Source organism: Equus asinus, chromosome 23 (assembly GCF_041296235.1).
Source record: "Equus asinus isolate D_3611 breed Donkey chromosome 23, EquAss-T2T_v2, whole genome shotgun sequence".
Lineage (NCBI taxonomy): Eukaryota > Metazoa > Chordata > Mammalia > Perissodactyla > Equidae > Equus > Equus asinus.
In genome coordinates this window covers 20,175,086-20,200,249 of record NC_091812.1, presented here as the reverse complement: position 1 = coordinate 20,200,249, position 25,164 = coordinate 20,175,086, and the positions used below count along the sequence as shown (strand labels likewise).

Here is a 25,164-nt window from a genome sequence, read left to right as displayed (position 1 = left end):
ACGTCTGTCTTGAGTCACAGTGCTCATATCTGAACTAGCTACTGTCGTTTCCACAATACCCAACTGTTTACATAGGTCTACCCTATTCAGTGTGTGAGGAGACTATGCAAAAGAGTGAATACTAGGAGGTGAGGATCATTGTGGTCCATTTTGAAAGCTAACCACACAACATAGTTTGTATGTTTTCAGGAGAGAACAAAAATGAGAAGCATGTGTTCAATCTTCCATCTTAAGCTGAGAATCCAAAAAATTATTTGGACATCTTTCAATTTTTTTGTTAAACAATGAAGAAAAACCAAAATGAGAGCTGATATTTGTAGATGTATAGTAGTTATAAAGTCAAAGTATTTTTATTATACTACCATGTTAAGACCTATTGTTCCTATGCTCAGATATATGCAAATCAAGATAAAATACCATGACATACACAGACGACATCACCCTGAAAAATTATGAGATATTTTTAGGCTTAAATCTTTCCTGCAAGCATGAGCTTTTTAAGTTATTACAAGGGAGAAACTATTACACAATGAAAAAGAAATTCCAGACTCAAAACTATTATGAAAACATTAATTCTGCTTCAACTTCAACATGCCATGTTAAAAGCCTGTAAGTTTTAGTTGCTTTGAGCACTTTAGGTACAATAATTCTACACAGCTGTTCAGCAACCATTATTGTATTTAATTTTAACTGCTGGGACTATAAATTGCATGTGGTAGCTGTTCACAAATATTCACTGCCCCGTCCTGAAGGAGAATTATGTATCACTCTCCTGCTGAATGCAGGCATGACCACGTGACTTGCTTTGGCCAGTGAAACACAAGCTTTAAAAAGCTTTAAAAGCCAGAACATGGTTTATCACGTTCTCTTTTCCCTGTTTCTGTGATTATAGAAGCACACATTAAGATAGTCTCCATCAATCAGGTCTGATGGAGTCTGAAACTAACATGAACAAAGTCTCCTTACTAGCCTGCAACGGATATGTAGCTTGAGCAAGAAAGCAACTTTGCTGCTTTAAGCTGCCAAGATTTTCAGACTGTTATTGCAGTATAACCTAAGCTTATCATGACTGATATCTTATGCAGATAAATTTCTTTTCTATTCTAGGACTGATATCAAAGCTATGAATTTCATATTTGGATTGTTCTGCATGAGTGAAATGTTCACAAATGTCTATTCTAAAACATATCTCCAAAGCTCATAGAATCTTTCTTTGTATAGCGCAAAGCTTCCTTACCATTGTATCCTCAGATAAAGTTTCCCTTAGTTCTTGGAGCAACCAAGAAAGCCCTGAAGAATTTAGAGACTCTGGATCAGTCACAACCAGATGAAAGCAGCTTCATCTGGTGCTCCCCAGAGGACAAATCCTGTACATGCTGCTGTGCAGTTATTTGTCAGCTGTGACAAGGGAAGTCTCAAGCCCCTGGAAATATACTTCATCATATAGCTGCAGAATGCACTGCTGCCCATCACCGTAGGTAGGCCTGTGGAGCTGCTAAAAGAGTTTATGTTCTACGTGCCCAAAACACAAGGCACGCAGTAGGAGGAGCAGTGGCTGCTCCTGAAATCTCTATATTCCCCCATTTGCCAATGACCTGCCTTTTTAATGGCCTAAAAATCTAGCTGCAAGGTGACTGCTCAAACAACGCATATGCTTTCTGCAAATTAGAGCCTCATCATTAAAAATGAACTCTTTTCATTTTATCACAAGAAGTTTCATATTACGTTTTTGACAAGAAAAGCTTTTAGATTCTTTAAAAATAATTTCAACTGTTATAAATTATTGAACGGTTATACAACAAAAATGGTTGGTTTGTTTTTATTACCTACTCATCCAAACAAAATTTCAGTGGAGATTCAATTGAACAAAGCATCATTTAAAAGTCTGGATCAGGAACTATATATTCTTACTTCATGGATAAAGCTATTATTTAAAAATTTATGTTCATGGAAGCAAGCACAATTTTCTCATTAGAAACCCTGAAAAGATTCTGAAGTTTTATACAAATTCAACATTTAGTATCTTTCCTAATACTTTATATTTCATTTTGCCTGTCCTAATCATATACTGTAAAAAGAAAAAAAACAGGTAACACATTTTTTTCCACCCAGCTTTACACAGACACTGTAGATCTCCTCCCAGTTTGGGGACAATGAGATGATGCCTCTGGTCCTTTATGCTAGTAATGCAGAAGAAAAATGACAGAGAGAAACTGTCAAAGACTATGTTGCCTGTTTTTAAGAGAACATTACCTTCATTAACAAATTTTTCAGAATTTGCACAAATCCAGGAATTCACATTAACTTTTTTTTTAAACCTTGAGGAGAAAAAGGGATAAACAGGTAGACCACGAAAACATCAGGTTTTTTAAATACACTATTTTAGGGCATGGCTAGGGTCAGTATTCCTTCAGTCTGTGTCCTAAACTGCATCTCTATCTACAGTCATATCTAAGAGACATTAGAATAAACAGATTCAAACAGAGCTCTTCTCCCTCTCCCTCCTATTTTCCCTTTCTCTCTCTCTCACGGTCTTTAAAATCTCAGACATTTATATATACACTTAAATGATATGAATATAATTAAGGTATACAATGCAAAAAATAAAGTTTAATAGACATCCACACTAACCTACTCACACTGGTCAGTCTAGGAACATGGTGGCTAGTGCTGAACATTAAACAGACATTTACATATTACTAAAATACTACACAAATTAGGTTTTTAGTCCAGAAATCTAATGATTATTTCATATGTTTCCTCACTTCCCTTTGAGTCTTTTTAAAAATAATTTAAAAGCTAATTTAAGTAGTTGAAGGAAGACAACAGAAAATTCACAAGATAACTTTTTTATGCTTTTTTGAGTGTGTGTGTGTGAGGAAGATTGACCCTGAGCAATATCTGTTGCCCATCCTCCTCTTCTCTCACCCCCCAACCAAAGCCCCAGTACCGAGTTGTATATACCAGTTGCAGGTCTTTCTAGTTTTTCTATGTGGGATGCCGCCACAGCGTGGCTTGATGAGCGGTGTGGAGGTCCACACCCAGGATGTGAACCAGCAAACCCCGAGCTGCCAAAGCAGAGCGTGCAAACTTACCCACTCAGCCATGGGGCCAATTCCTCACAAGATAATTTAAAAACAAATGATTCAGGTCAAAATGCACAAGAAACAAATAAGTTCACAAATATAAACATGCAGGCAGCCTATCACATATAAGTGTAATATTTTATAATTTCTTAATGACTACCATTAGTAAAAACTATTAATTCCTCTATACTTGAGATCACAATGTCAAATTATAGTGAAGTCTCCATTTTAGATATACTGAATATGCCAATTATCTGACGTTAAACATTGTATGTTAGGGCTTTCTGTAACAGCTGTCCTTCCTTAGATTTGTACTCCAACAAAACAACCTACTCAAAATTTCCGTAATGCATGTTTAGTTTTGTTTGTTCATATCTTTATGCTGCTCTCTTTGTCTAAAATGCCCTCTGTCTCTTCCACTTAAAACTTATATTCATCCCTCAAAATCCCGCCCAGGTGCTAGCATCTCTATGAAGCTTTCTCTGACCCGATTCTCAAATTAATCCTTCCTTCCTGTGTTAGATTTCTGTACTTTATATTTACTTTTATTACTGAATGGATTCCATTAAAATTATCTGTTTACTGTTGTGCCTAACCCCATATAATCCCTATTTCAACATCCTGAAAGGCAAGGGCCTCTTCTTTCTATCCCTAACAAATACCACTGGACCTGGCATACAAAAGATAAATTTACCACATTTGTGCTTTTTTAAAAAATATTTACATTCCCCAAGTACACAGTTATCTATGCATTGAAAGATATGCTCTAAAGTAGAATGGACAGGGCCGGCCCGGTGGTGCAGCAGTTAAGTTCGCATGTTCCACTTCTCGGCAGACCAGGGTTCGCCAGTTTGGATCCCGGGTGCAGACGTGGCACCGCTTGGCATGCCATGCTGTGGTAGGCGTCCCACGTATAAAACAGAGGAAGATGGGCACAAATGTTAGCTCAGGGCTAGTCTTCCTCAGCAAAAAGAGGAAGATTGGCAGTAGGTAGCTCAGGGCTGATGTCCCTCAAAAAAAAAAAAGTAGAATGGACAGCAAAAGAAAATGCAAAGTGCACTGTAGCTAATCCCCAATTCCCATAATGCAAACGTGAATTAACAATGATTATCAGCAGTTCAAAGTTGTTTCATTTTAAATGCCATTATACCAAGTGATCAGCACCACAACTAATTTTGTTTAGGAAACATTTGCTTAGAAAACATAATTGGTTTTAAAGTGTTGATTAAAAAGAATTAGGCTACATAGGTGCTTAAGTAAACAACTGAATAGCCTAAATTGCAAGAGCAGAATTTCTAAATGGCTGGTACTCTTGGTCCTCTCTACCAAGCTTCTGAGGACCACAGCCACTATTACCTCATCTCTCTGGACTACAGAGTCAAGAAAGACGGTAGCTGAAGCCATACCTCAGTCCTGGGAACCACAAGTAGGGCACTTCAAAACTGATATATGTATAAACTCCTCAGTCAAGAACAATCAAATATATCTCTTTTCATAAAATGAATGACAGTCATCTTCCATTAACACTATCAACCAGTTAGTCTCATCAACAAAGAAAGTAAAACTATGCAGGTGACAATTAGTGTGGCCTCCTTGAAATTTAACTTAGATGTATGTTCTGTTCCATTTTATGTTCTATTCTATTCTATGTTCTGTTCCTCAGATAACACAACTAAACAATATCTTTCACTTTGGCTTCTTATAAACTAAGATTCACAACCAAGAAGTGCCAAGTGCATACCAAAACTTTGCTCCCAACACACTTACTGCAAACAAACCACATCAACCTAATGGATATGCCTCAAATTCCATTGTTTCTTCATAGTTAAATACTGCCTCCCCTCTGCAATCTGCAGTGCCTAATTTCCAAGGGCTGAAAAATCTAAGTGAAACGTATAAGCAGGTGCTGAGTGAGAACCTAATGGATTGTCCCATGAATAAAGCACATTATTTTTGGCCCCCCTCAATGTTCTTTTGGTTTCCTTCTAGGTTCTTGCATTTAGTCCATCAAGCGAAGCCACTGTATTGGTATCTTACAGATACGTTTGTTAAAACCATTAATGACAATTAAGAATATCTCCCATTGATTAGAATTTGACTAATCTCAACTATAGTATTACGAACTTGTTGAGAAAAAAAAAAATCCGTATATCCACAGATTAAACATTTTTAATATTTTAATTTGCCATAAAGTTCCACTAATATTCTTATAGCGGCAAGTCAAATTTATTAAACTTATGATTCCGGTTACAATCACAAGCACATTCACTACATACAGAAATAGGCAATACTGAATGGTTAGAAAAAGTTTCACAGGCTCTTCAGTTAAAAAAAGAAAGATCTTCCATCAGCGCTCCTAATGAAAGCCGCAGCACCTACTCAGCTGTAAAACCTGGCTGAGGTAAGAACGAAAACGTAAGACACGCCGGAGAGAAAGCGCAATTTACTAAGCCACTTTTGTCATTACTATCCAATATCCACTAAGCACCCGAAATGCTAGACATCTGACAAAACGTCTGAAAGACTCCAAATAACAGCAAAAAGCAAACTTCAAAACTCTCCTCATTTACTTTTCCTGAGCCAGCGGGAGGAGGAGGAGCACTTTCTTCAAAGAGTAACTCACTATTCCCGGTCCGTGAGTGAGAGCCAAGTCTCACCCACAGGATCCTAGCCGATGCGCCAAAACTTAGTCGCACAAAGTACAGAGAGAAAGAAATCGGGCTGGGCGAGACCTACCTCGGGCAGAGAAGCGGCTTCGAAAACCTGGAAGGGAGGACACAGCGAGTCAGGTTGTCGCTCCAGAAATTTCCGAGCGCCCGACACCCCCGGAGGGAGCGCGATGCCCGCGGCGGGGAGGGGGCGGCGGCACCTGTCACTCGGCGGCCCCGCGACCACGGTGGCCCCGGGCCCCGGCCCCGGCCCCGGCCCCGCGGGGTCTGGGCGGCGTGGCCCCGGCCGGGGCGCCCGGGCCTGGGGCCGGCGCGGTCTCTCTCCGCCACCCCCGAGCCCTGCGCGGCGCGCCGGGGCCGCGGCCCTTTCCAAGGAACGGCCCTCCCGCGCCCTCTGCCCAGAGGCTCCGGCCAGCGAGGCCCGTCGCCTCAGGCCGAGTCCCCAACCGCCGAGCCCGAGGCGCACGGAGCAGCGCGGCCGAGCCGCCACGACCGCCTCGGGGGCGCCGGAGCGGACCCCGCCAGGCGGCCCGCCCTCCGCGTACTCACCGGGCCTTCCCGGCCGCCGGCTCGGCCCTCCTCTCCCGCCTCCCCCTGCCGCCGCCGCTCCCGCGGCTCCGGGGCGACCGCACTGGGCGTAGGGACGGGGGCTGGGTCAAGTGTCGAGAGGCGGGGACAGGCTCGCGCCGGGCGGGGGTCACGAGCGGGCGCCGAGCACTAACGGGCCCCGGGCGCCGCGGCCGGGCGGGCTGGCGGACCGCGGCGGGGTGCGCGGCCAAGGCTGCGGTGAGGGGCGGGGAGAGCGCGGCTGAGCCGAGGGCGGGAGGGAAGTCCCGGCGGAGGGGGCGGTGTGAGAGCCGCGGGGCGGGCCGGGGGCGGGGCCTGGCGTGCCGGCCGCCGCGCGCGGGGGTTTGTTTATTTTCTCGGTTGGTTGCGGCGCTGGCGCGTGGGTAGAGGTTCGCCGCTGACGTGAGCGCCCCGAGTTGGGGGAGAGGACCAGAACCACCTGCTGGAGAAGGGGAGCTACGGGGGCCGGGCAGGGTCCAAACGTCTCACGTAGGCGGCGGTGCAGCGGTCTTCGGGGTTCCCGGGAAGAGAAGGGCTCTTCCAGAGCCAGTGGGAGGAGGGAGGCCTCCCGGGAGAATAGGACTCCTGGCCATTCCCCCGCAGTTCAGCGGCTTCACGCGCATAGTGGAGAGCAGTTAGAGGGCCCTGGAGTGGAAAAGGACCGTGCGACCTGGTGGCAGGGTTCCCAGCCACTCGGGGCTCGGCCTCCTGTTAGTGAAGTAGGGATGGTCCTGCAAATCAAGATTTGAATAGCAAGACTACACATCACACCCTTCTCTAAGGAACAGAACGAACATCGCTCAGTTCTCTGTCGAGTTACAGGACACTTGGACCTTATCTCCCTTGATGCTCCATCAGGTAGTAGCATTCTCACTTTACAAGCCAGGTTAAGTGACTTACACAAAGCCTCACAGCTAATCAACGGCAGAGCCGGGACCCAGCTGTACTGATTTCAAATTTCTGTGCTGCTTACCACCGCGTCACATTGTCTCCCTAAATCACTTTGATTCAACTAATATTAGAGACACACACCCCCATGGGTAAGATGCTGCAGGATTACAGAGGGGAGATGAAGATATCCTTGCCTACAGAGAGTGAGGAATAAAACAAAGATGAAACAGTTATAATAAAAGACAAACCATGATAGGTGCCACGTGAAAAATACAGAGTACTGCAGAAGATGAAAGAACTCAGCTCTGGGGGCCAGGAAGGAAGCAGCATGGAGGAACGAGGCATTTGGGACTGAGCTTGAAGGAGATGGGGATAGTTTTACAGCAAGAAGGAATAGCGTGAGAACGTATATGAGGATGAATCAGGGAGCGTCGTGTGCAGGAAAAAGCAAACGGTAAGATTCTAGGGCATGTTGAGAAATGGGAGCGACAAAGGAGAATGGGACCTGGGAGGCCAAGTGGAAGAAGGTGTATTTATTTCAGTACTTTGGGTTTCATAGTTTACAAGTTTGGGGGAAGAAAAGCAAGACTTTTTGATCCATCTGTGAATGGGTACAGAAATTAGAGGTGGGAAAATTGCCAGAGAGACCAGCAATAGGCCAGCTGAAAGATAATGATGAGTCTAAACTAAAGGTAGGGCAGGAGGAATTTAAATAAGCTTAGTTGAAAGATGGTGTGGAAGCAGAATCTACAGAATTTGGCAGTTTATTAACTGGTTTTACAGCAAGAGGGGATAGCATGAGACTATTTAAAAGTTAATATATGAAGGAGGAAGAGAAAAAGCAAAGATAGTGGAGGTTTTGAGGTGGTAGAAATTATAAAAGATGGAAAAGAAACAAGAGACAGGAGCAGGAACTGGTTTTTGAGAGATCCGTTTAGATTTGGGCATTTTTAAGGGTTTGAAATGATGTCAAAACAGCCAGATAGAGGTGGACACTAGGAAGTTAGAGATAAGAGTTTTGAAGCATGGGAAAGAGAATTGAACTAGAAAATAGATGGGAAGTTATCAGCCTCGTAGTGATACCCCTGTGAGAGAAAAGAAGAAAACAAAGGGCAGAATCTTGGAGAATGTCTTCTTTAGAACCTTGCTGCTCAAAGTGTGGTCAATGAGCCAGCAGCACTGGCATCACCAGGGAGTTTGTTAGAAAGGTGGACTCTCAGCCCTCCCCACCCGTGACCTGCTGAATGAGCATCTTCAATTTAACAAGACCCCCAAGTGGTTTGTGTCACATTAAAGTTTGAGAATCTCTGACCTACATGAGAAACGCCAACAAATAAAGAATGGATCTAAACTAGAAGAGAGAAGCCAGCAAAGAGGGAGGAGAAGAACCAGGGTAATGCAGAATCACCAATGCAAGCAAGGTAAATTGGAGTTTCACAAAGGCAGGGGCAGAAGGAATGATGACGAACAATATCCAAAACCACAGAGGATGAAAAGCACAAGGGAAGAAGGTATGCTTGAATTTTGTGATAAGGTGGTGTGGTCATTATGACCATGTTGTTCTAATTGAAAGCTTGGAAACTGCCCTTTTGTGATCAGGAGCAGCCTAGAAATCTAATCCCCCCAGTTCCCATGTAAATGGGACATACTGAAGTAGGCTTGTGGATTTGATAGTGGGACAAAGTGGAAGTTCTTTTCTAGTTCCTTCTATTTTCTTAGTGAAATAAGAAGCAAGATCATTTTGGCAGACTGCTAATTGTCCATCACAATTTATTCTCCCCTTCTTCCTGGGCACAGAGACTATTTTTCTCAGCCTCTCTTTCAGGGAGGTATGGTCAAGTACTAAGTTATTGCTAATGGAATGTGAGCAGAAATGCTGTCTGGCACTGACAAGCCAGTGTGCCTCCTTCATGCATTTTTCCCTTCTGCCAGCTGGATTATGCAGATAACCACAGCCCCTGAAGTTGACAGAGCCGCAAGAAAGAAGATGCCTGGATGAAGGAGAGCTGTCCACTGACCTGGAACACCCACTCTGGATTATTATGTGAGCAAGATATAAATTTCTAGTGAGTTGGAACCATAACATTTAGGGGTCTATTTGTTTAGCCTACTCTAGCTAATGTAGTCATTAACTGAAAGTAATGAGGGCGGAGTTTTGGAAGGAGGAGGAGAGAGGAAGAAAGGTGGAATAGTAGTCTGTAAGTGTGGGAGCAGGAGTTGACTAGGGAAACATAGTAAGGTTTCCAGGCTACTAGGAAGGGCCCACCTGAGGAAGTGGTCATGAATTTATAGTGAGACTAGTCAATATGGTTGTGCGTTTTTCTCCAGCCATATACAGTTGCTCATGTGCAAGCACTGAGTAGGCTGTTGGGATTAACCAGGACTGAGATTTGGTCAAGCAAGTATGGTGGGGAGAGGTGGGCAAAGTAGTTGAGAGCAGAAACAAAGAAGACATATAATTTCAGTCACGGTGAGAAGTAAGGCTACAAGACAGGTGGAGAGTGGTGAAAAGTCTGTAGGGTAAATAGGCTGGTGTTTCTGATCAGGCTGAAGAATTGTTGGAGTTTAGGCACTGTAGAGAATGACCTGAAAAGATAAGAGATGGGTTGGAGAGTAGGAAGCTTGAAATTAAAATTAGAAGCGAGGCTCTCATTGTCAGTAATGTCAAGGTGTAGGGAATGATCATGAGAGTGGGGAGCTGAGACAGCAGAAGGCACAAGATTGTTTGAAGACAGGTGGTCAAGGAATTGAGAGGCAGCAAGGCTTTGAGAGGCATATATATATATTGTATATATAGCATAATAAAATATTTATATTTATCTCACAAAGAATTTTCACAGAAGTGATAGTAGTGTGGGAGCAGTGAGTAGCCTTAGAAAGAGTGATCATGAAACTTGTCCTAAAATCTTCGAAGTACGAGGGGTTGATTTCTCTGAATTAGAGTGTTCAAGGCCATCAGTGATTTAATATGTTAAACTCTTGCAGATATCATCTTTCATGTAAACAGGTGCTTTAAAGTTTTATGTTACTAATGTGAGATTTCTAATTGCTTCTTTTTGACCTCTCAGATTACAGGTGGTAACTGCTGTCTTTAAGAGGAAATGCCCATCTGTCTGTATTATAAAATAAACACACGCCAGGCTTCCCAGCTTAAGTGACTATGCTTTCAAATTTGTCAGACTACTCTCTTCCACCTCCTACATGTATCCTCAAAGAGATACATCAAAAGTGATGCTGGCTTTGCCACTTCAGATAATGTACTGTAAATGTTCAAAATCTACATGAAAAACCTCCAATATAACTGAAGTTAATAATAAATAGGGATTGACTAGAGACCTGATAAATTGAAAATAAGATGAACCTGTAGCTTAGAAAATGATGTACCATGTTATATAGCACAGGGGCTCTGGAAGCAGACTGCTAGGAGTTGAATCACAGCACTCATCTCATGGGGTTATTGTGAGGATAAATATGTAATATATATAATACGTATAAGCATTTAAAAGACTGCTTAGCACATATAAGCACTCAATGAAAGGCATAGTTATCCTATTATTGTACTTATGTCTAATTCTTTTTTTTTTTTTTTGAGGAAGATTAGCCCTGAGCTAACAGCTGCCAATCCTCCTCTTTTTGCTGAGGAAGACTGGCCCTGAGCTAACATCCATGCCCATCTTCCTCTACTTTATATGTGGGACACCCACCACAATGTGACGTGCCAAGCGGTGCCATGTCCACGCCCGGGATCTGAACTGGCGAACCCCAGGCCGCTGAAGTGGAATGAGCACACTTAACTGCTGTGCTACCAGGCCGGCTCCACTTATATCTAATTCTTATGGAATTGCCTATAAGTATACTTGGACTTTTCCTACTTAGAAAATATGTTAATTACATCTACGCATGTTAAGACCTAATGGTAAGGAGACTTCTGACTAAACATGGTGCATTGAACACGTTTTTCTCCACTCATTCCAGATACCTCATTAAAATTACAGTGAAGGAATAAATAAGATATAAACCCATAAAAACAAAGCAAACAAGAAAAGAGATCTCTGCTGAAGAAGGGTGTCAGCAAAACTTCGGAACATGGAAAACAGATGGATGAGTGATAACTGACTCACCAAAACTGGGAAGGTTAATACCTAAGCTTTGTGGAGGGGTGGAGCCAGCCGGAGTGAACCTGTTCACCTCACAGACCCTGGAAGGGCTCTGAAACTATAGCTGCCGTACCTCTGAAAGCAGAGGTAGAGTGGGACTGAAAACCGGAACTCATTACGAAAGTTTTATGAAGGACAGTGGGATCCTTCCTTCCTTCTAATCCCAACCCCATCCCATGTTGCCTTAACTCAGCAGAAGATAGGAGGTTTACTTTCTGGAGAGGTTGACTCAGAGCTCCTTTGGACACCAGGCAGAGCTGAGGACCGGGATGACCCACTCCACAAAAAAGCAGAATTAAATGAAGTTGTACATATTGAATTATGAGACCTATCCCCTCAGCTTTGTTCCCAAATTCAGATTCTAGAATTTTGGGATCCCTTCTGGAAATTGGAAGCTTCCTCTTGAGGGGAAAGCAGCTGGTCCAAGAGAAAATGCCTACAAATATTGATGTTTGGGGGTCCTATAATGGAGAACGTAGCTTGTCACCTATCTTTACAGTGAAGCCCAGCAAGCTCTGCCCATACCAACAGAGGCTGTAATCAACTTTTTCTCTCCAAAGCTCCCCGGTACACAGTTGTGTATTTTTAGCTGTGGGTCCTTCCAGTTGTGGCATGTGGGATGCCACCTCAGCGTGGCCTGATGAGCTGTGCCATGTCGGCGCCCAGGATCCGAACCAGCGAAACCCTGGGCCGTGGAAGTGGAGCATGGGAACCCAACCACTCGGCCACAGGGGTGGCACCTGCCATCTCATTCTTAAATGTGGGTGAATAGTCAAGGGTCTGAAGAAACTCTCTTATATGAAAGAACATCAAATGAACAAACAAAAGAAAGAGAGAGAGAAAGTGAAAGAGAGAGAGAAGGAAGGAAAGAAGGAGAGAAAAAGAGAAAAGAGACAGGAAATAGAGCCAATGTGAGGAGTAGGAAAAGATGTCAAAGTGAAAACAACTCTCAAAAATTTTAACTTGCATATACTCAGGAAGCTACTGGGGAAGGTACCTTGTAGGAATAAGGGTGTAGGGGCCAGTGCCGTGGCCGGGTGGTTAAGTTTGTGCTCTCTGCTTCAGCGGCCCAGGGTTTCGCCAGTTCAGATCCTGGGCGCAGACATGGCACCACTCATCAGGCCACGTTGAGGCAGTGTCCCACATGCCACAATTAGAATGACCCACAACTAAAATATACAACTATGTACTGGGGGGATTTGGGGGAGAAAAAGCAGAAGAAAATAAAAATTAAAAATAAGGGTATACTCCAAAAATAACAGTCCAGGACCGGACGGCTTCTCTGGAGAATTCTACCAAACATTCAAAGAAGATTTAATACCTATCCTTCTCAAACTATTCCAGAAAATTGAGGAAGATGGAGTACTCCCTAACACATTCTATGAAGCCAACATCACCCTGATCCCCAAACCTGACAAGGACAACACAAAGAAGGAAAACCACAGGCCAATATCACTGATGAACATAGATGCAAAAATCCTCAACAAAATTCTGGCAAACCAAATACAGCAATACATCAAAAAGATTATACACCATGATCAAGTGGGATTTATACCAGGGACACAGGGATGGTTCAACATCCGCAAGTCAATCAATGTGATACACTACATTAACAAAATGAGAAACAAAAACCACATGATCATCTCAATAGATGCAGAGAAAGCATTCAACAAGATCCAACATCCATTTATGATTAAAAAACCCTCAATAAAATAGGTATAGAAGGAAAGTACCTCAACATAATAAAGGCCATATATGACAAACCCACAGCCAACATCATACTCAATGGACAAAAACTGAAAGCCATCCCTCTCAGAACAGGAACAAGACAAGAGTGCCCACTTTCACCACTCTTATTCAACATAGTACTGGAGGTGCTGGCCAGAGCAATTCAGCAGGAAAAAGAAATAAAAGGAATCCAAATAGGCAACAAAGAAGTAAAACTCTCGCTGTTTGCAGACGACGTGATCTTATATATAGAAAACCCCAAAGAATCCATAGGAAAACTATTAGAAACAATCAACAACTACAGCAAAGTTGCAGGGTATAAAATCACCATACATAAATCAGTAGCATTTCTATATGCTAACAATGAACTAACAGAAAAAGAACTCAAGAACTCAATCCCATTCACAATCACAACAAAAAGAATAAAATACCTTGGGATAAATTTAACCAAAGAAGTGAAAGATCTATACAATGAAAACTACAAGACTTTCCTGAAAGAAATTGATGACGACAGAAAGAGATGGAAAGACATTCCATGCACGTGGATTGGAAGAATAAACATAGTTAAAATGTGCATACTACCTAAAGCAATCTACAGATTCAACGCTATCCCAATCAGAATCCCAATGACATTCTTTACAGAAATTGAACAAAGAATCCTAAAATTCATATGGGGCAACAAAAGATCCCGAATTGCTAAAGCAATCCTGAGAAAGAAGAACACAGCTGGAGGCATCACAATCCCTGACTTCAAAACATACTACAAAGCTACAGTAATCAAAACAGCATGGTACTGATACAAAAACAGGTGCACAGATCAATGGAACAGAATTGAAAGCCCAGAAATAAAACCACACATCTGTGGACAGCTAATCTTTGACAAAGGAGCTGAGGGCCTGCAATGGAGGAAAGAAAGTCTCTTCAACAAATGGTGCTGGGAAAACTGGACAGCCACATGTAAAAGAATGAAAATCAGCCATTCTTTTTCACCATTTACTAAAATAAACTCAAAATGGATCAAAGACCTAAAGATTAGGCCTGAAACAATAAGTCTTCTAGAAGAGAATATCGGCAGTACACTCTTTGACATCAGCTTCAAAAGAATCTTTTTGGACACCATAACCCCTCACATGAGGGAAACAATAGAAAGAATAAACAAATGGGACTTCATCAGACTAAAGAGCTTCTTCAAGGCAAGGGAAAACAGGATTGAAACAAAAAAACAGCCCACTAATTGGGAAAAAATATTCACAAGTTTTTTATCCGACAAAGAGTTAATCTCCATAATATACAAAGAACTCACACAACTCAACAATAAAAAAATCAAACAACCCAATTACAAAGTGGACAGGGGATGTGAACAGACATTTCTCCAAAGAAGATATATGGATGGCCAATAGACACATGAAAAGATGCTCATCATCACTAATCATCAGGGAAATGCAAATCAAAACTACACTAAGATATCACCTTACACCTGTTAGAATGGCAAAAATATCCAAAACCAAGAGTGACAAATGTTGGAGAGGCTGTAGAGAAAAGGGAACCCTCATACACTGCTGGTGGGAATGCAAACTGGTGCAGCCACTATGGAAAACAGTATGGAGATTTCTCAAAAAGTTAAAAACAGAAATACCATATGACCCAGCCATCCCACTACTGGGTATCTATCCTAAGAACCTGAAATCAGCAATTCCAAAAGTTCCATGCACCCCCTATGTTCATCGCAGCATTATTTACAATAGCCAAGATGTGGAACCAACCTAAGTGCCCATCACCTGATGATTGGATAAAGAAGATATGGTGTATATATATACAATGGAATATTAGCCATAAAAAAGGCCAAAATCATCCCATTCACAACAACATGGATGGACCTTGAGGGTCTTATGTTAAGTGAAATAAGCCTGACAGAGAAAGACGAACTCTGTACGATTCCACTCACAGATGGAAGTTAACATATAGACAAACAGAACTGATTGGTGGTTATCAGGGGAAAGGGGGGTGGGGGTGGGCACAAAGGGTGAAGTGGTGTACCTACAACATGACTAACAATAATGTACAACTGAAATTTCACAAAGTTGTAAACTATCATAATCTTAATAAAAATTAATTAGTTAATTAATTAATTTTTTTAAAAAGGGTGTAAACCAAGAAACAGAAATACATGGGACCTGGTAATCAGGAGCTCCAAAAAGGAGAAAACAGAAAATTCCCCAGACGAAGGTGAAGGGAAGTTCCAGGATGACAGCGGGGTAGCAGGCGTGGAGCGCAACTAGTCCATTCTGAAACAGGAGGGTGGAGGGCTCCAGAGGAATGTCTCCAAGAAAAAAAAAAAAAAAATGGAACTGATCGATTGCCTAATGTGTTTGAACCTTATGAACAAAATTTCACAGCTCTGGTGGAACATACAGAGAGGAAATGATGATGAATATAGAGAAAACTAAGCAACCTAAGAAAGTGGGTATCATACACCCCAAGGAAAACAGAATCTTTGTGGTGGACTGTATGATTGTTTAAGAATATTTGGTGTTACCTCACTGGAGGAGATTATACTTCCCTGCCCCGTTGATATTGGACCTGGCAGTGTGAATTACAGAGGCAAATTAAATAGGGGCACAAGTGAATATATTAACTCCAGGCTGAAGTTTTAAGAGCCACATCTCTGCTCCTGCCACAGATTGGCACTGTTCGGATAGATGCTACCTCTGGCCATCTGCGTCCTGAGTGAAGACAACCATAGAGCAGAAGTGCAGCCGACCTGCCACTGGGCATGCAGTGTAAGTGAGAAGCAACCCTTAACTGTTGTAGGCCATTGAGGTTTTTGTGGTCACTTGTTAATGCAGCATAATTAACCTCTCCTGGCCAATGTAAATGGGATGCTGTGGACAATACTTATATAATAGGCATTAAAATAAATGCTAAACAATGTGAAATAAAAATACTGGGAAATTAGAAGATGGCATAAAATGGCGAAAACTGACAAACTCAAGACATGGAAGTAGAAATGTGCTATTTAGAAATGTGAAATTAAATAGCAGAAAACAAGTTTCCTTTGGGAAGCAGGTATCAGAATGATGCCAGGTGGACCAGGGCCTTCTGTTTATTGTTATGAGCCTTGTAATTATTTGACTTTTAAACCACATACACTGTCACTTCGAAAAAAATTAAAATTGTGTTTCTTTAAAAAAGAAATGGTAAGTAAGAGGTGGGGAAGATTGTAGTATCGTTCTTTTAATTCAGCCAATTTAATAGACTGAGCATTAATCACCCCACAGTAATACTAAGATTGTAAGTAGGACTAATTCTTTATTAGTACTTTAAAAATATGTTTTTCAAGAAAATTGACTAAATTGAAGCACTAAAAGCTAAACTTTTTCATTCTACCTTCACACTGTCCACTGCAAAATAGAAATGTTAATGTTGCTTTTCTAGTATTTTGACTCAGCGCCCTCCTTCCCTTGCCCTGACTGTGGTGTTATTTATAGTGTACTATTTATATGAAGTCGAATGTCAGTAACTTGAATTTGAAAAATGATCTACATGAATATGGAATTATTTTATGAAAGGCTATTTTATACTTTCAAAAATAATTGTTTTTAAAAATACCCTTTCACACTAGACCAAAAGGAGTATTTTTCTCAGGAGACTTGCAGTGATTAAAACCGTTACATATGGCTATAGATATCACCCATAAATTATTTGCAAATAATTAGTTCTACTTAGTGGGTTTTTAACTCTTTTCTGGTATTTTGTATATTGTTTGTGCTATGTCTAGAGAAAAAGGATTTGGGGCAGTAAAAGTAAACCAGTCCAACAGCTGTATAAATTGTGTGGAATAAATGCAGCAGGTACTCCATAGCCTTTGGATTCTTTATGTGGCCCCTTTGTGATCCAGTGCACCTTCCTATCATCTCCAGGCATCCTTTATACCCAGCATTAATTCAGTCATTCAGCAGATACTTATTTACAATCCCCAGTGTACTAGGCCTGTTACTAAACTGCTTGCAGTTCCCTAAGTATATGATGTTTTCTCCCACTTCTTAGCCTTTGCAATGGGGTTTCCTGATCTAAAATTCTATTCTTCTTATTCCTTTATCTTTTTTTTTTTTGAGGAAGATTAGCCCTGAGCTAACTGCTGCCAATCCTCCTCTTTTTGCTGAGGAAGACTAGCCCTGAGCTAACATCCATGCACATCTTCCTCTACTTTATAGTGGGACGCCTACCACAGCATGGCTTGCCAAGCGGTGCCATGTCCGTACCCGGGATCCAAACCAGGGAACCCTGGGCCGCCAAAGCGGAACGTGCAAACTTAACTGCTGCGCCACCAGGCCAGCCCATATTCCTATATCTTCTGAAAGCCAACCTGTCCAGTAAGACACAAGGAGCACCTTCTTGGAGAAGCCTTCCCTTACCCCCACAAGTTAAAAGCCTTTCTCCATCCTCCTGTGGTACCTTCTATATTTTTATCAGAGCCATTATATCTCCTTTACGTTGTGAGCCCCATTAAAGCAGAATCTTGGCCTGTTTCACTCACCGGTATGGTCACTACAGTGCCCAGCTTATTGTGTGCATTGAAATGGTCAAAATGTTATTTTCATTCCTCAACAGACTATATGCTCCTTGGTGGATGGGTTTGCGATTTATTAAACTTTGTTTCTTTTAGCATTTAGCACTTAGCATAAGACGTAGCACATAGAAATGTGTTTAAAAAATTAGCTTTCTCTGCATTACCATTAATCTTTAAAACATAGAGCATTGAGGGACATACAGAAAGTGTCCTCGTGATACAGAGAGACGGGGTGCTGAGAATTGTTCCCTTTGTGTTTTACTTAAATAGGAAAAATACACGTGAAAGACCTGAGACTACAGACTACAAATGCCAAATTATTAAGCTGTGCTCTATGCTCTTACCACCCTTAACCTAGAAATAAGAAAAATAAAAATCTTGAAGGAATAATCTTAAAATAAGGAGCTAAAAATTTATCAACAAGAACAACAAAAAAGCTGGGGTTTCTGCTCGTTTAAGTCTGTATGTATGGTAAACATTACTTAAGTTCCTTGATTCATGGTATGGTATGTTTCTAACCCGAATTTACTACCCACCAAAACCAAATTGTGATCAATATACAAAAATTGGTTGTGTTTCTTTACACTAGCAATGAATAATCTGAAAGTGAAATTAAGTCCACTCACAGCAGCTCAAAAGGAATAAAATATTTAGGAATAAATTTAACCAAAGAAGCCTAAGACTTGTACACTGAAAACTACAAAACATGGTTAAAAGAAATTAAAGAAGATTGAAATAAATGGAAAGACAGCCCATGTTTATGCATTGGAAGAATTAATATTGTTAAGTTGGCAATACTCCCCAAATGGAACTACAGATTCAATATAATTCCTATAAAACTTCCAGCAGGTTTTTTGCAGAAATGGATGAGCTGCTCCTAAAATTCATATAGAAACTTAAGGGACCCCAAATAGCCAAAACAATATTGAAAAAGAAGAGCAAAGCTGGTAGACTGACACTTTCCAATTTCAAAATTTGCTACAAAGCTACAGTAATCAAGATATGTGGTACTGGCATAAAGACAGACATAAGCCAATGGAATAGAATCAAGAATCCAGAAACAAACCCCAACTTGTATCATCAATTAGTTTTCAAAAGTGGTGCCAAGAGAACTCAATAAGGAAAAGATAGTTTTTTCAACAAATGGTGCTGGAACAGCTGGATATCCACATGCAAAAGAATGAAGTTGGACCCCTACCTCAGACCATATACAAAAATTAATTCAAAATGGACCCAAGACATAAATATAAGAGCTGAAATTATAAAACTCATAGAAGAAAACATAGGTGTATTCTGCATGATCTTTGATTAGGCAATGGTTTCTTAGATATGACAAGTAAAGCACAAACAACCAAAGGAAAAAAATAAATTGGATTTAATCGAAAGTAAAAACTTTTGCAATGCAAAGGACACCATCAAAAAAGTGAAAAGACAACCCACAGATTGGGAGAAAATATTTGCAAATCACATATCTGATAAGGGACTTGTATCTAGAATATGTAAAGAATTCTTACAGATCAACATTGAAAAGCAAATAACTCCATTTAAAATGGGCAAAGGATTTGAAGAGATGTTTCTCCAAAGAAGATACACAAATGGCCAATAAACATATGAAAAAATACTCAATATCATTAGTCATTAGGGAACTGTAACTCAAAACCACTTCACATCTATAGGATGGCTATAATGAAAAGGCAGACAATAACAAGTGCTGACACAGATGTGGAGCTATTGGAACCCTCATACTGCTGGTGGGAATGTAAAATGGTGCAGCTGCTGTGGAAAACAGTTTGGCAATCTCTCCAAAAGTTAAACGTAGAATTACCTTATGACCTGAAAATTCCACTCTTAGGTATATACTCAAGAGATTTGAAAACATATTCACACAAAAACTTGTACACAGATGTTCATAGCATTCCATAACACAGTTATTCATAATAGCCCAAAAGTGGAAATAATCCAAATGTCCATCAACTCATGAATAGATAAACAAAATGTGGTATATCCATACAATGGATTATTATTCAACCATAAAAGGGAATGAAATACTGTTACATGCTACATAAATGAACCTTGAAAACATTATCCTATGAGAAAAAAGCCAGACACTGAAGGATACACACTGTATGATATCATTGATATGAAACATCAAGAATAGGCAATTCCATAGACAGTAGATTAGTGGTTGCCAGGAGATGAGGGAAAGGGGAAATTGGGACTGATTGCTAATAGAGACAGAACTTCTTTTTGGGGTGATGAAAATGTTCTGGAATTAGTATGATTGCACAACATAGTAAATATAGTAAAAACTACTGAATTGTGCACTTTAAGATGGTAAAATTTTTTTATGTGCACTGTGTGATTTTAAAAATTTTAAAAATGAAATGTGATCCTAAGCTTGGAATGATCCTAAGCAATGGTATAGATGAAAGCAGTAGATGTAGAGCAGCTTCTTGTTTGTGGAAGTACACAGTGGCTCAGCAGGTTAGTGAGTACTCTTCCCTTCCCATAGAAACTGATGGGATGTGATTTCTGTGTTTAGATACAGTGTATGATACTTGCCCCTTTGAGTGTGCTTACATTAGGTCAGTTGAAAAGCAGTTTTTAAGTCAGTAAGTTTACGTCTTGTTTTTACAGCTTTGTGTGTGTCTAGCTCAGAAAAGTATTTCCATCTAAAAAAGCATCCTTGATTCTGTGTTCCCTACCCTGTTTAATTTTCTCTTTAGTACTTACCACTGGAATGTAAGTTCCTTGAGGGATAGGCCTTTTAGGTCTCAGTTCTATCCCCAATAAAAGGTTAATAGAAAACATTAAACAGGAAAAAAATGCCTATAAATTAAATATTTACAGAAATTTCCCACTGTTGTCTATAGATGGCATTTTTGTGATGTTTTCAGAATACAAGTAACTTTAGTTACCAGCTCACCCTTTTCAAGAGGCATGGATTCTTCCCCATATGAGAACTAAACCCCAGGGTACTGGCCCTAGTTCTGAAGGGTGTTTTGGTTTGCTGTGGCCTGGCCAGTTAAACTCACATAATCATGTCCTTACATCTAGTTTCCCTTCTGATAGGAGATAGTGAACTTTGTAATAAACCTATTGAGAGGACCTCAGTATCACTGGAGGTATCTCTTCCAGGAAAGCATATGTTAGTATTCTTCCTCTCTGATTTATTTGTTCACAATCCACTAGAATACTTATGATTGTAGATTCCATTGCTCTTAAAGTCTTGGCCTTCTCTTTGATTACTTGGCTGTGCAGGTCATGGGTGCTTTGATCTAAATAGAGGCAAAATATTCTTTAACATTGGCAGAAACTTGAAAACTGAAAGGAATGAGCTTCCCTCAGAATGTTTCTAAAGGAGAGACCACCGTGGTAATGTCATATTTAATTCTAATGTGCTTCTTGTATATAGTAGCTAAGAGCAACAGATGCCAAACGAAGACTGACCTCAGTCACTTGCTGTGAATTTAATTGCATACCTATACATGTACCAAAAAATTAACTTACTGTTTTAGTTTCCTTGAGGGAAGAAAAGCTTGTAAAACATCTTTGTGATTAGTAAATAGAAACCATTCTGTTTTAAGAAAAGTTTATTTTCCAGCCAGAGTTCATCAATAACTCAGAAATGTAATTGTTACTAAAGAAATAAGTGACAAATAGCCAAAAACTGGTAGTTAAAAACCCAGTAAAAATATTTTCTCTCATTCACAAATTGATGAAATAGTCATGAAGCACTTCTTTGCCTATAAAAATAGACTCAGCCAAATCTTTAAAATATTTTCTATGAGAATAGAATTCACATGAAACTTCTCAGGAATACTGTTATTTCTGCTGTTGCTAACATATATAACTAAAACTCTGAGAATTTTTTTAAAATGTTTTATGATATATATAAAATAAGCAACCACATTTGTGCTAAAGTTCTCCAATTTTTGACAGCCAACTATGGGAAAACTACTTATAGTTCCATCATAAACATATATGATGCTTTAGTCTTCAAAGTGCTTTCATGTTATTTGATAAAGTAACAGAATATTTACCATATGGTAAAAATAGCAGTTTCCCCTCCCTATTAATTTATTAAATAATTACTTTGAGTTGCACTTGAAAAATAAGATTTTGACTTTAAGTGCAAGGGAGTGATTCATAAATTGGTTTTTTTTGGGGGGGGGAAGGCTGTTTGGTGTTTTAGAAAATATCGTTATTTACTCCATTAATATGATTATAACCTGGGTCATTCCGGTCATGTCTTAGAACCCGTGGCACCTGGTGCTAGCTGGGAAAATGTCCAGTGAAACAGATAGGCTTAGTTCCAGGCTTTAAATGGAACAATTCAGATGCTGCCCAACCACAGATGATGGGAATTTCAAGAGGAGATTGGCTCCTCAGTATATAAACACCTTGCCTGTTTTTGAAATAATCATACTAGAAAGTAACAACAAAGCTTTGACAATTTTAATACTTATAAATTATCAAAATGATCAGTCAGTCAAATTCAGATTAACTGCCCAGTCCTTTTCATGGTGGATAGTGAAATATCACTACAGGCCACAAACATAAATGAATAACAATTCAGCCTCTCAACGTAGGCCAATAGCTGCTGGTTTGTAATCATGAATGGAAGTCTTTTATCCAGAGGTTTTTCAGTAGAAAAATTCAGAGATGTTTTAGCAGAGAGGAAAATTAAGCAAAATGGTAAAGCATTGTTTTATAAAGATAAATCCTGTCAATTTTGCTGACAATGTTTGTTTTGTCATACTGTTCATGGTTCTTCAATGGTAAAATCACTTAAATACTATTTTCTTCTTATGTTATGGCTGTTGGAACTGATCCAAAACTACTGTTTCTGGTAATTCTTTATTGAATGGCTCCACAATTGCCATTCAAATTCTGTCTGGGATGGCTTCTTTTCATATAATCCTGAATTAATAGTAATCATAGGAAGAAGAACCAATATAAAAATTTGGATGTAAATTTTCAAATGGTAAATTCAGTACTAATAGTTTGAAGTTTCAGTGTTGTTGCCAGAAAAATAAAACATATTCTTTCAAAATATTTTTGAAAATTCTTTGCTGGTCTATGGAATGCTTTAAAACAAACCTCTTTATCTCTTGTCTTATCAGAGTTGAGTCCTGGAACACTGCGGAGAGCAAGGGGTAAGTGAGCTATAATTTGTTGTTGGTAATGGGGAGGGGGCAGGGTCCAAGAAGTAGTTCTTTTAAAAATAAGACCCCTCAGATCAAATAAATTCTAACAATATTCAGCATTTTGAACTTGAAAAATTACACCTTGCTTTGTATATACTGTAATAAGCTTGAAAACACAATATATGAATATTGCTTCAAAATACATTTTTTGTTCTACTTTAATAAGTATTAACTTGTAGAATTTTAAAATTAAAAATTTAATATGTGGAGTTTTAAATTTCCAACAATCATAAGTACAGTCATGCACTGCATAATGATGTTTTGGTCAACGACAGAGTGCATATACAACAGTGGTCCCATGAGATTTGTACCACAGAGCCTAAGTGTGTAGTAAGCTATACCATCTAGATTCGTGTAAGTACACTCTACGATGTTCACACAACAATGAAATCCCCTAACGATGCATCCTAATGTATCCCCATCGTTAAGTGATGCATGACTGTACACATTTTTAAAATGTTTAAATGATTTTCTGCTCTTCCATTGTGAATGATTTTGTTCTCTGGGTATAAAGGGATCTTGCTCATTATAACAAAGTCTGTGAGATTGTTGTATTTTTCTTTTAAAGTACTGAAGAGATAGTTAGCAGAGCTGTGTGTAATAACCTACCAGTAGAACCTAATACCTAAGCATAAGTCAATATAGTTGGGTTCAATTAAATTACACTGCTAGCATTTCAAATAGTGGCAATTCTGCTGATTCATTGCAAAAATTCCTAGAAAAAACATATAAAAGGGACAAATAAGAACTATGCAAAATATCAAAAGCCCATATTATAAAATCAAGTTTTTCTGAGCTTTCTTTTTATAATTTCTCTTGTTCTAATCACCTCCATGTTGGTATATTGTTGGGGTCAACATGAAGGTCATTATAAAAATCAATCATTCTACTATTTGGTGCCATATATGCACTGCATTCCATGAGCAAGGAATGGAAGCAGTAGCCCCTGGTGCAGGAATAAGGGGTACACTGCAGAGAATTTAAAAACAATAAAACTCATGAAAAGTCAGTCTGCTTTTTGTTGTCAGCATCAAGGTAAACAATGACAGTGATAAAGTACTCCTCCCCATTGAGCAGATGCTCCCACTACCCCAAACTTTGAACACTACTGTCCATGAGCTCAAAAATACTACATACCCAATGCATCTGAGATATTTATTGCACAAGGATCTCATTCCCACCTTTATTTTCAATTTTTGGAAATATAAATGTAGAAGAAAGTGTTATCAGTACCAATGAAGGCAACCTGCAGCCTGTTATAACTTTAAATGTAAAATATACATAATGAATATTTTTTTAAATTCCAGCGAAGTTGAGATAGGAATTGTGGACATTGAGCTTTCAGATATTGATACTCCAGTGTTTTAAAAAGCCACAAGTAGGTACCTCAAGAAATAACTGAAAGAACAAAACTTGTCATACCTACATGTAACGCATGAGAATTTGTGTTGACTCTAGAATCAAACTCCCACTAAGGATTTGACTCCTTAGCAATTCATTCTAAGACGTAGTATAAGACCTTTATTATTTTTTTTAATATAAGACACCCATTCTTAAGTAAGCATTTAGCACTTTATTGACCTGGACTAATACAAACAACCAATGGTTAGTGGCAATAAAGTCCATATTCTTGAAGATCATGTGTATTTTTGCTGATTCCTTGGATCCTGAGTTCATGAAGACATGAAGAATTGAAAGACAAAAAAAATCCAAAACCATAAGCAAAAGAAAACCAACATTGAAGCACAAAAGCACCTTCACTGATGCTCTCGCCACCCATGGCTCCCAAACTTACGGAATTCTCCAACTCTGCTATCTGCAGCACACCGGAGACAGAGAAGGAACTAGTAATGTATGGAGGCAAATATGGTTCCTTTCAAATGCTGTTAGAGGTGGGCAAAAAACCCATAATGAACAAAAAAAGAAAACCACAAACATATTTTAAATGCATGCAAAAAGGCAAGCACAATGACAAAATGTTTAGACTAAGTAAAGCATGTGAAACAGAAGAGTAAAATTAATTATTAGTATGTGTAAAAAATTAATTTTATTTGCCTTGGGGGAGTTACCTTAATTTTTCTTTCCTTTGTGAGGGCACTGACTAAACTAGATTAACAAGAGGTTCACTTCCAGAACATATTACTCAGGACATTATCATTATTTATGTATATGTGTTTGTGTATGTATATGAAATCCATCATAGCATACAAAGGATATATGTTTAACCAAAAACAAAAAAATTGTACCTTTGTTATTTAGAAGTCAGTTCACACTTGCATTATCAAA

At 39.6% G+C, this 25,164-nt stretch overlaps 1 protein-coding gene across 4 annotated transcripts in view; it reads right to left on the bottom strand.

Annotated features, from left to right (window-relative positions):
• The window catches only part of GKAP1 (G kinase anchoring protein 1), a 91,351-nt gene extending 84,775 nt beyond the window's left edge, over positions 1-6,576 (bottom strand). For 2 of the 4 annotated variants that reach the window (XM_070495439.1, XM_044756529.2), the window contains exons 1-2: positions 6,305-6,559; positions 5,823-5,849 (exon numbers count right to left, since the gene is read on the bottom strand). The gene's annotated coding sequence lies outside the window, so the exon portion shown is untranslated. Of the gene's footprint in view, positions 1-5,822; positions 5,850-6,304 lie in introns of all 4 variants that reach the window. The other 2 variants (XM_070495440.1, XM_070495441.1) reach the window with 1 other exon arrangement.
• Positions 6,577-25,164: the final 18,588 nt, after the last annotated feature.